At 41.3% G+C, this 15,270-nt stretch overlaps 1 long non-coding RNA gene across 1 annotated transcript; it reads left to right on the plus strand.

The window, feature by feature from the left end:
* The first annotated feature begins 3,178 nt into the window (after positions 1-3,178).
* Positions 3,179-10,426, plus strand: LOC142600585 (uncharacterized). The gene is made up of 3 exons (XR_012834148.1): positions 3,179-3,224; positions 4,675-6,806; positions 9,228-10,426. It is a non-coding gene; the product is annotated as an uncharacterized LOC142600585 (long non-coding RNA).
* The last annotated feature ends 4,844 nt before the right edge of the window (positions 10,427-15,270 follow it).

The following is a 15,270-nucleotide window of genomic DNA, read 5'->3' on the forward strand; positions in this document are numbered from 1 at the left end:
TGGCACTCTTGATGCCTTCCCATCCTCTGCTAGAATGGAGCCCCTGCATGTCCCCCAAAAATACAGTCCTGGTGTAAGGTTTCTAATAAGACAGAGATATATTTCTTCACTCAAGTAGAAAGACAGTAGTTTATTTTGTTTGCATATTATTTAAGGCTAGATGGGAAAAGGATAAGATTTTCAGCTGGACTTCAAAAGCACGCCTGAAAATATGGCATGAACTGCTTTTTGACAGATTACTATGGATGAGCGCTTATATGTAATCTGTCATTTATTTGTACGAATCCATATTTAGCATGCAAATAGATACTTGTCACTGGACTCTATTTCTATGGTTGGTCAGACCAAAACCCTGATGTGCATTGTGCCAACCAGTGGTGCCCAAAAATCTGCATTCAATTTCTGTAGTTCAAACCTATTTCTGTATAAAAGTGGCACAGTTTTCCGAGAAGGTCACTCCCAGTAAAGATTGTGGTTGTGTTGGGATCGAGAGGAATACTTATTTTATAATTTCGCATTTCTTTCTTTTTCTTTCTCAGCATACGTATTCTCCTCCCAGACTGATTTCTTGTAATTAAAGAGATTTATTCTTTTTCTAAGAAGATTTAATTACTACTTATAACTGAACATGAGCAGGACTAAGCATGATTCAATAGGACGTGCCAAGTTCAACCAACCGGGAGAACTTCTGTACACGGATCCAGTATGGACTATGTGCTTCTTTAAACTTCAGTTAGAGAAAAGGCAGGAGAAATCTATGTTTTCTCCTCTCAAAAATATACCAGTGTTAACTATTCTTCTGCTGTTGACATTGTACTTTCTTTGTAAGCATTGCCTATTGCTGTTAAACATCATTTAAATGTGTGGCATATACCAGATGCTATGTTAAGTCATCGGGATGCAGATGATTTTCAAGGACACTGAATAGCACACAGAGTCTGTGAGATTTGATCCCTCTGAGTTTCCAGCTGACCACCATCAGATGCAATTTATCTCATCAAACCGTGGAGGTCTAATAGCCATCTAAATCTGAGCTAGGCATTGCCCCTACCTCTAAAGTCAATGAAGAGAACATGAAAAAGAGCAATCACAGTATCACAGAACCACAGATTGGTAGGGGTTGGAAGGGACCGCTGGAGATCATCTAGTCCCACCCCCTCTGCTAAAGCAGGATCACATAGAGCAGGTTGCACAGGATGGCATCCAGATGGGTTTTGAATATCTCTAGAGAAGGAGACTCCACAACCTCTCTGGGCAGCCTGTTCCAGTGCTTGGTCACCCTCAAAGTGAAGAAGTTTTTCCTTATATTCAGATGGAACTTCCCCTCTTCTGATAAACTTTCAAATAGTTGGGATGAATGATCTTCTGCAGATGCACATTTTGCTATGTTGATTATAGTGATTTTTTATTTATGAGGATAACTATTAGACATCAGAAGTTAGATTAGATTAAGCTTCTTATGAGACAAAACCATTTAAATTTAAAAAATGGAGTTGGATAGTTTAGGGTTAGGTCTCTGCATCTGAAGAGTTGTAATCATGTGACAGAAAAAGTTGCTGTGATTTTGAACTGCTATTTTCAAATGGCCACATGTGGCACAGGGAAGCTGTATTCTTCACCTGACTTCTTCCTCAATCGTTTTCTCTGACAAATCAAATAATGTTAATATGTAAACAAAGCTACTGAAGTGCAAAAATTACCTGGAGGCACTGATCCCGTGTCGTGACATAACCATTAGCCTTGGTACCTCTGCAGCTGTTGTAAGCAGAGTCAGAGATGGAGTGTGAGCAAGGCAGGGAAGGAAAAGAGGTCTTCAGGGTTCCCACTTGCCTCACTCATGGGCAAAACATGCGAATGAGCTGTAGGCATGCCAGTGCTGACGAATTTAATATCCTGCCTGTCTACCTCTGGGAAGCAGCCGGTGCCAGCAACAAGAGCTTGGGGAATTCTCACTGCGGGGAAATAAGATGGCAAGGGAGTAAGAACAAATAAAACAGGATGTTGGTTCTGGGTTAGAGAAAGGTACTAAATGATCGGGGTATGACAAACTGATTAAAGCACCTTTTCTGCACGGCTGTTGACAGCTGCGATCTGTTGTTACCAGCAGGGACTCGGCCCTCCCAACAGAGGTGGGACTGGTGAGCTGCGCAGGGAGGTTGCAGCTTCAGTTTTCTAAAGCTGCTTTTCCTGCAGCTTTTCCAAATGCCAGGGAATGCCAGGGACCCCACTTAACACAGTGAAGCTGAGAGGCCATTTTAATTTTTGCCTGTTATCTTAAAAGACTTAATTCTGCAGTACTATGTAAAGCAGAACTCCAGCTATCTGGAAGTACAGCTGTCTTTATCTGCCTTCAGTAGTGCTTCTTAAGCAACTTACTGCCTCGTTACCAAACCCAAAGCCAGACATTTATTTGCACAGGGACAGAATGATCATGCCCAATGTCAGGTGAAGGACATTTGCTTTCATTATTTTTCCCTTGTCTCTTGTATTATTCACGTATTTCCTCTTCTTTAATGTCTCTCCTCTTGATTATTAATGTATGAAGAACGCTGGCTGCACAGTTCAGAACATGACAACACCTGAGAAGCCCCAAAGAAGCCAAGCATTGCTATGTGTTATTTATAGGATTTCAGGCTCCTCTCAATTTCTCTCAATTTCTGGGATTTCATAATTAAGGAAAGAAAGACTACCAACTCAGATTCAGATGGTGAAGAAAGCTCCAGAGCTCTGCATTTGACCTATTTATGCCAGAATGCCTCTTTAATCACTAAAACATTCATGTTGTAGGGGGTCAGAGGCTTCATGTATTAATGCACAAAGTCATGGGATTGAGTTGAATAATTTATTAATTGCTTTTGTGCATCACACCTAGGGCTTTTTCTGGAGCAAGTAAAATATTTAATGAATTAAAACAGTGTATTTGAGTCATTTAAACTCAGTACAAGTCTTATGAGGATCAGCTGAGGGAACTGGGGTTGTTTAGCCTGGAGAAAAGGAGGCTGAGGGGAGACCTTTTCGCTCACTACAGCTGCCTGAGAGGAGGTTGTAGCCAGGTGGGTGTTGGTCTCTTCTTCCACATTACAAGTGATAGGACGAGAGGAAATGGCCTCAAGTTGCACCAGGGAAAGTTTAGATTAGATATTAGGAAAAATTTCTTCACCAAAAGGGTTGTCAAGCACTGGAACAGGCTGCCCAGGGAAGTAGCTGAGTCACCATCCCTGGAGGTATTTAAAAGACGTGTAGACGTGGTGCTTAGGAGCATGGTTTAGTGGTGGACTTGGCAGTGCTAGCTTAACAGTTGGACTAGATGATCTTAAAGGTCTTTTCCAACCTAAATGATTCTATGATTTTATGGTTTAAAACTGAAAGGGCAAAAAGACAAATGATTCATTCTGTGATTATAATGCTTAAGGATTTGAATTGGTGCTTAGCACCAATAGCACAGAATCCCTGTCTCAGCTGTTGTCCAACACTAGCATCATAACTCATGACTGGAGTGGGATTAGCACCAGGAAATAGTCTACAGAGGACTAATAATCAGGAGAACATGATTGTCTTCACCACTCAGGCTTCAGCCAAACTCTGGATCTCCATTTTTTGTTTTTGTTTGAGGCTTTTTCTGTGCAAAAGTGAAGGGGAGGGGAATAGAATTATCCATCTCATCACTGTAAAGTGTTTTGAAATCTTTGAATGAATAATGCTACGTGGGCAGCCAGTTTGGACAGCCAGACAAAACACTACACATCTTGTAAGACCTTTCAGGGTCTTCCAGCTGAACAAATGCGCACAGCTCTCCATCCATGGCTGGGAGCAATGACCTTTAGAGGCCTGAGCACTTTGCTTGGAAGGGCTTTTCCACAGGTATTTCCCCACTGTCTGGACCCAGCTGGCCACCTAAGGCCATTACGGGAATGGCTCGTTCCTTACCAGCTGCTGGAGAAGACCAGAGCAGCTGACAGAGTGCAATTGCTGCTCAGGGTCTGGCTATTTTCCCGCCTTTCGTGACCACAAAAGATATTTTCTTATAGAACACCTGTAATCCCTAAATAATTTCCATTTTGTGTTTACTAAGAAAACAGGAGTTCAACCTTTTACTAGCTCATAGCCCTCTGAAGCTACTATTTTGGAAAATGTACTTATCTTTTTATTTTAGATACCGCCATAAAAAATAGACAGAAGAATGTAAAATGTATATACAGGGCTGTGATTGCTGTCCCGTTTGTTTAAATTAGACAAACTCTATATTTTATAATTATACAAATAACTTAGAATTGTTTAGATTATGAAACTAAAGATAACATGGAAGCTGTAAAAATACACGACAAAAGAAAGAATGATTAAAAATTACTTCTCAGTAGTCTTCCATTTGCCTTAAGAACACAACTTGCTATCAGTTGTGTAAAATAGTGTCAGGTTTTATTCCTAGAGAGCCTCTGGAATCTTTCTGTTTGCTCATATTCTTAATTTTTCTTGTAATGTTTTAAGATTACATTTGTAGAAGAGTTTATTTATTAAATACATTCTAACATCTTTTACTCCTATGCAGAAATTGAGTGCCAGTAAGTCACAATGTTTACATATTTTTTCTATTTGCCTGAATTTTCTATAAAGTACAAGCTAATTGCACAATACTTATAAAAACTTGCCATTGAGCTGTGTGATTGTTTGCTTCAGCCCTGTGGTCGTCTTGCTTTCCTCATTTGGATGACTCTACTTCAAAAAAATGTAAAAGGCCCTCAAGGATGAGCTCCAGCATGAAGACTGGAGGTGTCTTCTGAGTGGTGTCAAAAGTGACAGCAAACTCCAAAATGTACCTGGAAAGTTGCCACTTCACCAGATAAAGAACCAGTCCAGCAACTGGTATGTGTTATGAAATATTTAATGGGATGGGGAGTAGGAGGCCGTTGGTACAGGCTTTTGGAAGTTATGCTTCCCTCTGTCTTCTTACCTCAGTGTAATAATTTTCCTCCTGTTACTACGCATGCCGCCAGGGCACACTGCCCACCATCCCATGCTGGCCAGATGATACCAACTGCAGCTGACCAGCTGGACACCAGTCAAACAGAAGGGGAAAGAGGTGCCTAAATGCAGCAGTACAAATGGGGCACTGAAATGCAGTCAGTAACTCTAAAAGATGGTTACAGAAAGCCACCCAACCTTCCTGGCACAAGCAGTGCTAAGCTCAATAATTCCAGATTTTTTGGTTTCTTTTTCTGTTAGGAGGACTTGATTTCCTTGTTCATTTTAGTCATCCCCCCTCTGACCATACATATTTGAATTTGTCTTAAGATGACTAAAATTGTTGGCAATTTTCTATATAAGGTCCCAACAGTGGTTTGTACATGGCATTAGTACTTACCCACTTCTATTGGAAATATGGGAACTGATATGTCCCTATGAATGCATTTTCTTTTTTCCTCAACTGGAAAAAATTTCTTGGACTATTGTATGATCAACTAACCTCCCTCTTCCATTGCCAGCCTATAGCAGGGGTCTGTGTTATATCAGACACAACCTTGCATTTGTACGACTGAATTTATTCAGGTCTGTCTGCCTGACGGCATTCATTTCCTGCTTCTCAGACCTGAGCTCTTCTCATTCTGTATCATTCATCACCCCATTCTATTTTCTCTGCCAAAATGATTAATGAAAATATGAAACAAGATCAGTCCTAAGACTAATCTTTGAGAGGCGCATATGGCAGCTAATCATTGGTACTTTTCCTTGCAGCGGGAACCTTTGCCATCACCCTTTGAGCCAGTTCACTATCTATTCCAGAATTCATCCGCTATCTCCACGTTCTTCATCTGAAATTATTGTTTTCTGTGTGACATAATGTCAACTGCATTTTGAAAAATCAGATAAATAATTCTGTTAAAAATCTTTTTTTGTTTAAAGCAAACCTATTACCTTGCCAAGGAAGGATATCTTGTTATTTTAGCATGATCCATCTTTAGCAAACCTGGTTTGCACTTTATGCTGCCATCAGTGGAACCAGCAAATGCAAAGTGAAAAATGGAATCTTTGCTCCTTTGGAAAATATTAGATCTTTATTACTGCTATCATTATTATTATCTACTGCATTCATTATATTCTTTACTCTCAGATTTCATAAATGAAGAATTTAAGTTCAGTGATCCAGCTGATTACACTCCCTCACATTTTATGCTGTTCCTGACCTGTTATCCCAGGAAAATGGATTAAGAAAAAGTGCAATGAGATGGGATGCAAATATTAGATGGTTTAGTAGCCATGGAGCTTTTAAATCTTGATATGTAGTGTTGGAAACAGATAAAGATCAATGAAAATTGTATTTCTAATCAGTTTGTATTTGCATTGCCACAGTGAGTTACATGAGGAAGGAAAGGCTGTAACAGACAAGCAACATTGTTTTACGTGTCAGAGTATTTTTACCACACCTGCTGGACCTCTAAGGTAATTTCCACCCTTCTCAGGCTGAAACACATCCAGACCCTTCTTCCTAGGTGAAGGCAAGACAAGAAACTTCCACAGGACCTGCAAGCGGTGCTGGCCCATGCTCAGCAGAGGTGGCTTTGTCCATGCAGCATCCTTCCAGCCCTGGGTGCTGGGGTGAGCAGGAGGCACAGGCTGCCGTGACCCAGCCCTGCAGCACCACCAGGTTCCTAATTGTGTTTCCCATGGGGAAATAATGAAGTTTGCAAATGAGAAAAGAAGAAAGCAAAGAGGTAATCCATGATGTGTGAGCTGAAATGAAGTAATGTTTCAGACTGATCCTTACAGGAAGATTTCTCTCTCTCTCTGCCACTAACTGGAAGATTAATGCCGTGGGTATGCACAACTGCTAGCTGCCTGTGTATGCAGGTGCAAGAATTAATAAATGTTTTGCAGTTGTTCAGTCACAATGAGAAAATTACAATCAATTGGCATTTTTGAAGCAGACATTAATTGTACACTTCAGTGAGATGACACTGATAAGGGACTGCTTCAGGCCTCCAACTACTCATCTCTATTTATAGCTATATAGCTGAGGACACGAAAAAAGGAAGGGGGTGGGAGAGAAAATAAATCCCCAAAGAATCACTATTAATTGCTTCTCAGTGTAATGACTCACCATACTCTTTACCAGAAGACAGGTTTTGACAATTTTACTTTTTTAGGATTCATCCCATCTAACTGTGTAAATCTATGCTGCACCTCTGAGCTAGCCACCCTGCCCTGCCTTGGTGGCCAGCAGAGAGAAAGGGGCACTGCTGGGACCTGGTGAGCTGGCCCGTTTCTGATGCCTGCTTTAGGGTGAGGCGGATTGCGCCCTAAACTAGCAAGGGAGCCCAGGGTGATTAGCACAGATTTGGCTTTGACCTATTTTAGATGTTTACATCTAAGCAAGTGAGTCACACCCAGTACCTTTTGTTTCCTTAATTTCCCATTACAAAAGCCACTTGCTCACATGATCAAAGCCAATTTTTCTGTCAGTCCTTCCAATGTGAGAGGTGTGCCATAATGTCTGACAAGATATACGAAAATTATGAGTGCAAGAGAGCTAAAAGTGACTTTGTATAGACAGGTGTTGCAGTGAACATAAGACAGCTCAGGTTGACAAATTCAGTTCAGCTCACTCAGCAATCTGTAAACATTGATATTGGCCCAAACTTCATCTGACACTTACTGGCAGTGAAGTCTTGGAAAGGCATCAATGTGTTACTGGAAACCTCTTGGGAAGCATTTCAGTACTTCTGATTCAATCCCTCACCAGGAAGTATAGAAGGAACGGGGGGGAAAAAAGATGTTTTTAAACCCATTAAAGCATCTGCAACACCAGCTCTGATGCTGCAGAACAGAAATGAACTGAGTGTGGCTCTGGCGGGAGCAAGCAGACTTGCCTTACCTGGGCACACGGACACATGCGAGAGAAGAAAGAGGGACTGTGGATGCTGTGAAAGAGGTGGTGTTGTGGAGCGCTAAAGACTGTGCTGCTGAACACAAGTCAACGTGGCTGCAGAAAAAAAAGCCTCTTTCTGACAATCAGCACAGAGGTCACACCTAGTAATGGAAAACATTTTAAAATCATAACAATGAAACACCAAATTTGCAGGGAATGAATCACAACGTCTCCAGCAGCAGGGATGACACATGCACTTAGCTGGCTTTGGGGGATCGAGAGGATGGAAAAGTGGCTGGAGTATTTCTTGAATTCACTACTCACAGTGTGGGTCTATGATTTTAACACCACCAGTCTTCATTTTTTCTTCTACATTCACATAAATATTATCTGCACAAGAATGTAAACAATGGTAAAACAGTGGAATCTTGAAGCAGGTCAGCTCTTGAGGAGTGCCTGCTTTCTGAAGACATGCACATGCACACGCACACAGACCTGCAGCTTACAGCCTACTACTGTAAGATCACAACAGGCATGAAGAGTATAACTTAGTATGTCAGAGCAAAGAGTGACCCAGTCATGTCTTCTGATGCTAGAAATAGAATACAGTGCTTCCCCTGCCTTAAACTGCAATATCTATCAGTATCTATATACTGCCTTCCATACTATTAATTGTGTTTTTCCATTATTGTTGGGAATGGTGAGTGTTCATAGTGTCCCATTCCTCTTGTCTTGTTGGCAATTCCCTATCTATAGCTTTTGCACTCATGCCTAGGCTTGTACTAGGAAACATTCCCCAGAAAGAGTTCATTGCTGAACATCTGTGCTGTGCCTAATAAAATGCTGAGGTGTGAAATGTCTGTCACAGAACAACACTATGATGAAACAGAATGGAATATATTCTCCCAGGCCTCTTGGACAACAGTAGGTAATGTACCTCCTAACATCTTCCAAAACCTGTAACCTTAGGTAAGGCACTAATTGCACAGGGAGGCAAATGAATGAGTTCATCTTGTTTTCACAGGGCTCTACAGCTGTTTTTATTGTTAAGGGATTCTGAGTGCTCTAAAGTCGTAATTTTGACAAAATCGAGTGTATGAAGGAGGGCACTGTAGAAGGCGACTGACTGGAAATCAGACCAGAAAAAAAAAAGAAAAAAGAAAAAAAGGCGAAGGATGGGGTTAGTCTTCCTTCAGGACCCTTGACGACAAAGGCGGGTTGGTGGCCACAAACCTGTGTCCAGCTCCTCATGCTGTGTAGGTAGCTGACAACACAACATTACCTTTCTCAGCAGTTGCTTAGGAATAGCTTTGCGTACATCTTTCTTCCTTCATGAGGCACCTTGAAACCTCCTATTCTCCCCCAGATGGAGGAAATTCAGACATCTGCATGGCTCCAGGCACAAGCTACAGCACGGTGTTGCTACTGCTTCAGTCTTGCCCTGTCCCCTTGCAGCATGACCTCCACCTCCTTTATGTGCAGGGACGGTGATGGAGAGTGGAAGAGGCACTGTGCAGTGCCGCTGCTCCTGGGGGTGGTGGGGAGTATCCAGAGGCACCCTGAGCTCAAACACCACCAGCAGCAAACAGCTTCCTCAGCTGCAGAACAGCCCTTCTGCAGCACATGTCACTGCACACTCAGGGAAAGACGGAGCATGAGAGATGGGGCTTGGCACACTTCAACACACCTACAGGACCGGCAATGCCTGGCAACAGCTGAGATCAGAACTGTGATTTCTGCAGGCTAAGAACGAAACTGCCATACGCTGTCCTGGACTGACCACCTACTCATGAAAATGGTGTAATGCAAACAACGCTCTTCCTTAGAAGAGAGCAACAGCTCTTTCTTCTCTCTGCTGCACCTGGAGCTCTGTTCCCTACACAGTGAAGGAAAACACAGTTGGCTGTTTTTCAGAAGATTTACAATGACCTGACACAGGATGCATTTATTCACGATGCACTGCTAAGAGGAATCAGCCTTGGTCCAGGGAGCCCATGAAGCTACATCTCTTTGCAATAGCTGAGGGTCCTGCTCACGCTGCCAAACACTTCTATGTACAGTACAGAATAGTCACTTCTCACAGGAAACACCATGAAAACTTGCCAAACCATTTTCATCAACAGGTGGAAAAAGCGCTATTGACAAAATATGCTACATAGTTTACAAGGTTGGACAGAATTTTTAGTACTGTTTTAACCTCTACTAAGCTACCACCAGAGTGTGACGTGTTATTTGATGCTGGCTTATAGAAATCTGATGTTACTGTAAACACCAGAAAAGATCTGGGAGAGAAGTTAAATCTTTTACTATTAACCAAAATTAAGACTTGGAAAATTACCATTGACTGTTATATGTAGGCATGGTACTATTGAAAGTTAGGATCTATTTTTCACTTTTTGAAGACAGTTGTTTTTATTAACACAGGTGTATGTGGTAATAAATAACTGCTTAAAAGCATTAAATGTAAAATCGGCCCTCATAAACTAGCAGGAATATGCCTTGGAGTTTGTAGAGTCTGTAAACAGGTAGTAGCCCGCTGCATTTTTTTTGTTTATTTTTTCTTCATTAAGGTAATAGTTTAGTGTGCAAGAATGCAATACAGTGTATGGTTTTGATTATAAAGTAGTCATTTCCCTCATTACCATATATAAACACTTAAATACCCTATTTAAATTTATCCCAAATACACTTTTCTTAGTATTACATACCTCACCCACAGTTTAACTCTAGAAAAAATATTTAGTGTAAAAGATATTTGCTGAAAGGTTTCTGTTTCATAAGCTACTCGGTAGCAGGTGAACAGTCATCAATATCAGCCAGAACAAAGGCAGAGGACCCGTACCTCAGCATTCGCCACATCTGATGACAACCTGGCCAAGAGAAAGGGCACATCCTCATGGCTCAGAGCTTCCACTCCATGTCAAGCTCCTCATAATAAAATCCCTAGAATCCACCTGCTAAAGCCTTTGGTCTAAGAAGCACGGTCATAAAAGCCTCTGACTTTGAGGTCTGCTTTCTGGGACTAAATCATATTATTTCATCCTCTGAAGGAAAGCTGACATTAGTGGGACTTGGTGGGTGCATTAAAGGACAGAGTTTGACCCGCTGGCTTAAGGAAAAAAGTAAAAGAGATAGGACTCGAAGGTTCAAGTCCATATTGCTGCTTGACAAACTGAAAGGAACTAAATCATTGCCTTATAAAGAAAAATAAAAATTAGAACATTTTGTCTGCAAGACCTATAAATCCACATCCACAAGTGCGTGCCTTATACTGAGGACTTCCTTTGTAACAGTCTGGTAGTCAATCAGTCCCTCAGCACCTGGTAGCTTGGACAGGTCAGGAGAGATGTGCCCTCACTGTCTCAAACTTTCTGTTAGAGATGGCAGACGATCTTATTTGCTGCTACTGAGAACTTTTACTTTTTAACTACCTTCAAGCACTGAAGAAAGTCATGCTGGCTGTCTGGCTCTGGCTGATTTTCTAGGAGAAACTTTCAGCAAAAGTAATTCTCCTGGCTCCAAGAATGAGGTTAGGGGGCGAAAAAACCATTGTTTTGTTCATGTGGGCCCAGGAAGGACTAGTTCAGATGGGGACTGGGAGGCTCAGCAATGCAAACTGCTCTGACTGCCAGCTCTGCAACTTTAAAGCCCCAGCATGTGAGAGCATACTGGATAAAGAAGTCCTTCCCATGACTCCAGCTGCCGTCTGTATCACTTCTGACTAATGAGAGGCAGAAGCAGAAGAGGAAGAAGACAAGTGGCAGGAGACAGCAGCAAAGGTGCAATAGATAAATGGGGGGGAAGGATGAAAGGGGAGCACTAGTCTCTAAGACACTTTTCCCAGCACAGGACCCAAGACCTAAGCCTCAACAGTCTGCTATCAGCAAATACCTGCGAAACCACTGATAAAACCAGCATGGCAGTCCTTTCAGGAGACGGCTCAAACAGCACACTATTGCCATCAGTTGCTTCAAGTCAGTTGCTTCAAGTCATCCATGACCAGAGAAACCTGGAGTTCATATCCCTCCTGAGATGGTGAGGACAATGACTTGGACATTTTCAGCTTTGCATTTTTTAAAAAGGGAAGAAATTAGACTAAGTTTGGCTACTACTAAGAGGACACCAAGATTGCAAAGTCAAGTACTGAAAAGACAGGAAATGCCAGACTCGGGTTGCGCGATGCACCTGCCTTTGGTCTCCTTGTACCCATGTAATAAGATAGGGCTCCAGAAGAGATGACTACACACGCATTTTTCTGTGGGCACCCTGACGCATTCAAAGCAGAGAGGATGGGCATTGCTCAGGGCATGAAAGGTGGTAGGTGGATGAGGGGTCATGAAGGATTGCTTCATCCAGACTTGAAAAATGTGTCCTGGGTCACACAAGGCCCTGCAGGACAGTTTCACTTCTCATTTTCCATGTCAGGGTTGCCACGAATCACAATTGCTTTCCATTGCAAAAGAAGTCACAAAGAGCTGCTTTTTTTTTCAAATGCTGTCATAACGTTAATGACCATACAAAATGGTCCCCAAGTTTTTGTAGGGAAAGCTGGTATTTTCATGAGATCAAAGGAAAGAGGAAGCAAAAAACCCTCCCAAATTTTCAGGAATGCAAACGCATGGGGCCTGGAACAGGAGCAGCAGAAAGTAAGCACAGTTGTAGACCCAATGGGAGGCAAACAAACAGAACAATCATACTGTTAAAGACTGACATGAGGAATATTTTCAAAGAGGCTAGATAAAAGTCAAACCGAGCAAACTCTGGCATTGTTTTGCAGTGCCAAAAGTTTGGCCTTACAGGCACATAATTTAGAGATTGGCATGTTCAAGTTAGGTATGTGGAAATACCAGAGTAGGATACAGAACCCTTTATCCTCTAGTCAATCATTTTTTTTTAATTCAGCTCAGGTTATAATGACTGAAAGCCAGTGAAACATTGATGATCTCCATCCAGTTTTTTGGTAGATGTACAGAAACCAGCTTCAGATGAAATTGTTTTCAACCTAAGAGGCAAAGGGCAGCTGGGAACTGCAGACTGTTTTCACTTACCATTGGAAAGACAGCTCTTTCTGATGAAAATCAAAAAGCTTTGGTAAGGGAAGAAAAAAAAGCCTAGCTATTGGCTCTACTGTTTGGTAAAATTAACGATGTTTTTCAATATTTTTGTTCCAGCATTGTTCTGAAGCTAATTTAAGATTTTGTTATTGCAGAGGGAGTTCAAGAATCAGGACAAAATGCCAAAGAAGCAGCAAAATAGGGGAACGTAAACATCTTCCTTGTAGATATCCCCAAAGTCTAGACCCACACAAAAGCTGGAACTTACCAAGTCAGTCAACCATATTGCTAAATTCTGAGAGTCCAGACTTTTGCAGCTGCCTCATTGCACAGTTTACAAAGGAGAGTGCTTAAACTGTTTCCCAAAGGCATGAATGTAACACCCAAAGTAGTGAGGAGTCTTCTTCTAGAACCTGTTCCCAGCTTTCATACCTGGATCTAGAAAAACAGACCATAGAAAAGAGACCAAATGCAGGCAAATCAAATTAAAACCCAAAAACAGCGAAAGCAAAAAAAATCCACCCAAAACCCCCCGACAAACACCAACTTACAAACCACATGCTCTATTTTCTTACTGTCCATACGTTGTTTCTCTGATACAAATACTGTCAATATCCATTCAGTATGTGTAGGCTTCCATTCAAATACAAGAGTGTTTCAAGGAAAGCAGCCCTGGGTATTGCAGGTATTCTCCGTGCTAGTGTTATTTCTACAATTGTAGAAGCTATCATTTTAGCATTAAAGTTTTCTAGGTTTAGAGTAATTTCATCAGCTCTCTAGAGACTGACAAAGAAAAGGAAACATAAAATCAGAAAGCTATCAATCACTTTTTTCTAACGCTTTCACTAGAAAATACTAGTAAGGTATGTTATTCCATTTTTAATTGGGATTAAAAAAAAACAACAGCAAAAACAAAACCAAAAACAAAACCCAAAACAAGATCAGAAACAACCCCACTAAACCACTTAACATGCTTTTCCAGAAAACATATTAATTTGTATGGCTTGGATTCTATCTGCAGCTGATATTCTCTTTAATCAAAAATACTGAACAGAATCAAAGAAAAAATGCTGATTTATATTTTATTGCTCATGTTTTATCTTTCTCACTTGCACAAAAGACCTATTTTCTGCACTTTTAACAGATCTTAATTTGAATATGTTAACACAAACATTTGTATGCCTATTCTACATACAAATATTTTGTGTAAGTATATAACAATGCATGCACATATATGCATATATATAAATATGCAGATGTACAAATTTCAATTATTTTTAAAAATACATCAAAGAAAATCACTATTGTTATCCACCAGCTGTGACCAGAACTGTCTCTTTAACATGCTGCATTTAATGAGACATTATGTTAGCATTTCTCGCTCTCTGTGTTTCTCTAAAAAAAAAAAAAAAAACAATCTACGTTAAAATCAGTAAGGGAATTATGTAAATAAAGTACCAACCCTGATGAAACAGCAATTATATATCTCAGCAGCTGTGTACATCCGTTTATGATAGATGATTAACTAGAAAATTGTTTGCATATTTGTTTTATGGAGCATTTGGCAATTTAACTATTAGCTATGAAGGTTTAGCCAAAAGTCATTAAAATGCTTAGACTAGTATAGATCACAGCTGGTGCTGTTTTAGCAAACTTATAAAAGGCCAATATGTAAGAACTACCTTAAAGTAAAGGACTGTATCCACAGCGGGGTGTGCGTGCGATTGACCAGTTACCATGCTGGGCACCTAACCCACCCATTCAGTGGTTAGCAGGGACTCAGGAGACACAAGTTCTGGCTTCCTCTCCTGCTTGAGGATGATGTGAACCTTAACACCTATGCCACCACAGTTGCCTTATCCTCTTGTCCTTCTGGTAATCTATGAGGAGGGATAATTTTGCCTTAGGCCGGAATACAGGCAGAAATTTGAGAAAGCCTTTAGAGCTTCACGGGTAGATCTTGGCTGTTGCAGACTTGGATTCCAGCTTCACTTTGATGGATATCTAACATGAATAGCACAGTTACAAGTGGCACACTGGGACTAGGATCATTAGGATATAGAGTTCTCTCTCTTTTACCTAGTGAATGTGCAATTTTCAGAAGGAAGGAAGGCCCCCACCAAAAGGGTGGGGAATCTCTAACAATGTGGGTTTAAATCTGCTCAGAAAGGAACCTCCATCTCGGTTTCCTGCAGTCTGGGTAAGCGCACTGGCACCCGAGCTGTGGGAAAGAAGACCAGACAGACAACCTCTTCCAGGTGTGGCCAGGGTGGTTGAAGACATCGTCACCTTACCACTGGCATCACCCAGAGGCTACTTCTGCTGTCACTGAGCCGGTAGAATATAATCGTGAGT

Source organism: Balearica regulorum, chromosome 2 (assembly GCF_011004875.1).
Source record: "Balearica regulorum gibbericeps isolate bBalReg1 chromosome 2, bBalReg1.pri, whole genome shotgun sequence".
NCBI lineage: Eukaryota > Metazoa > Chordata > Aves > Gruiformes > Gruidae > Balearica > Balearica regulorum.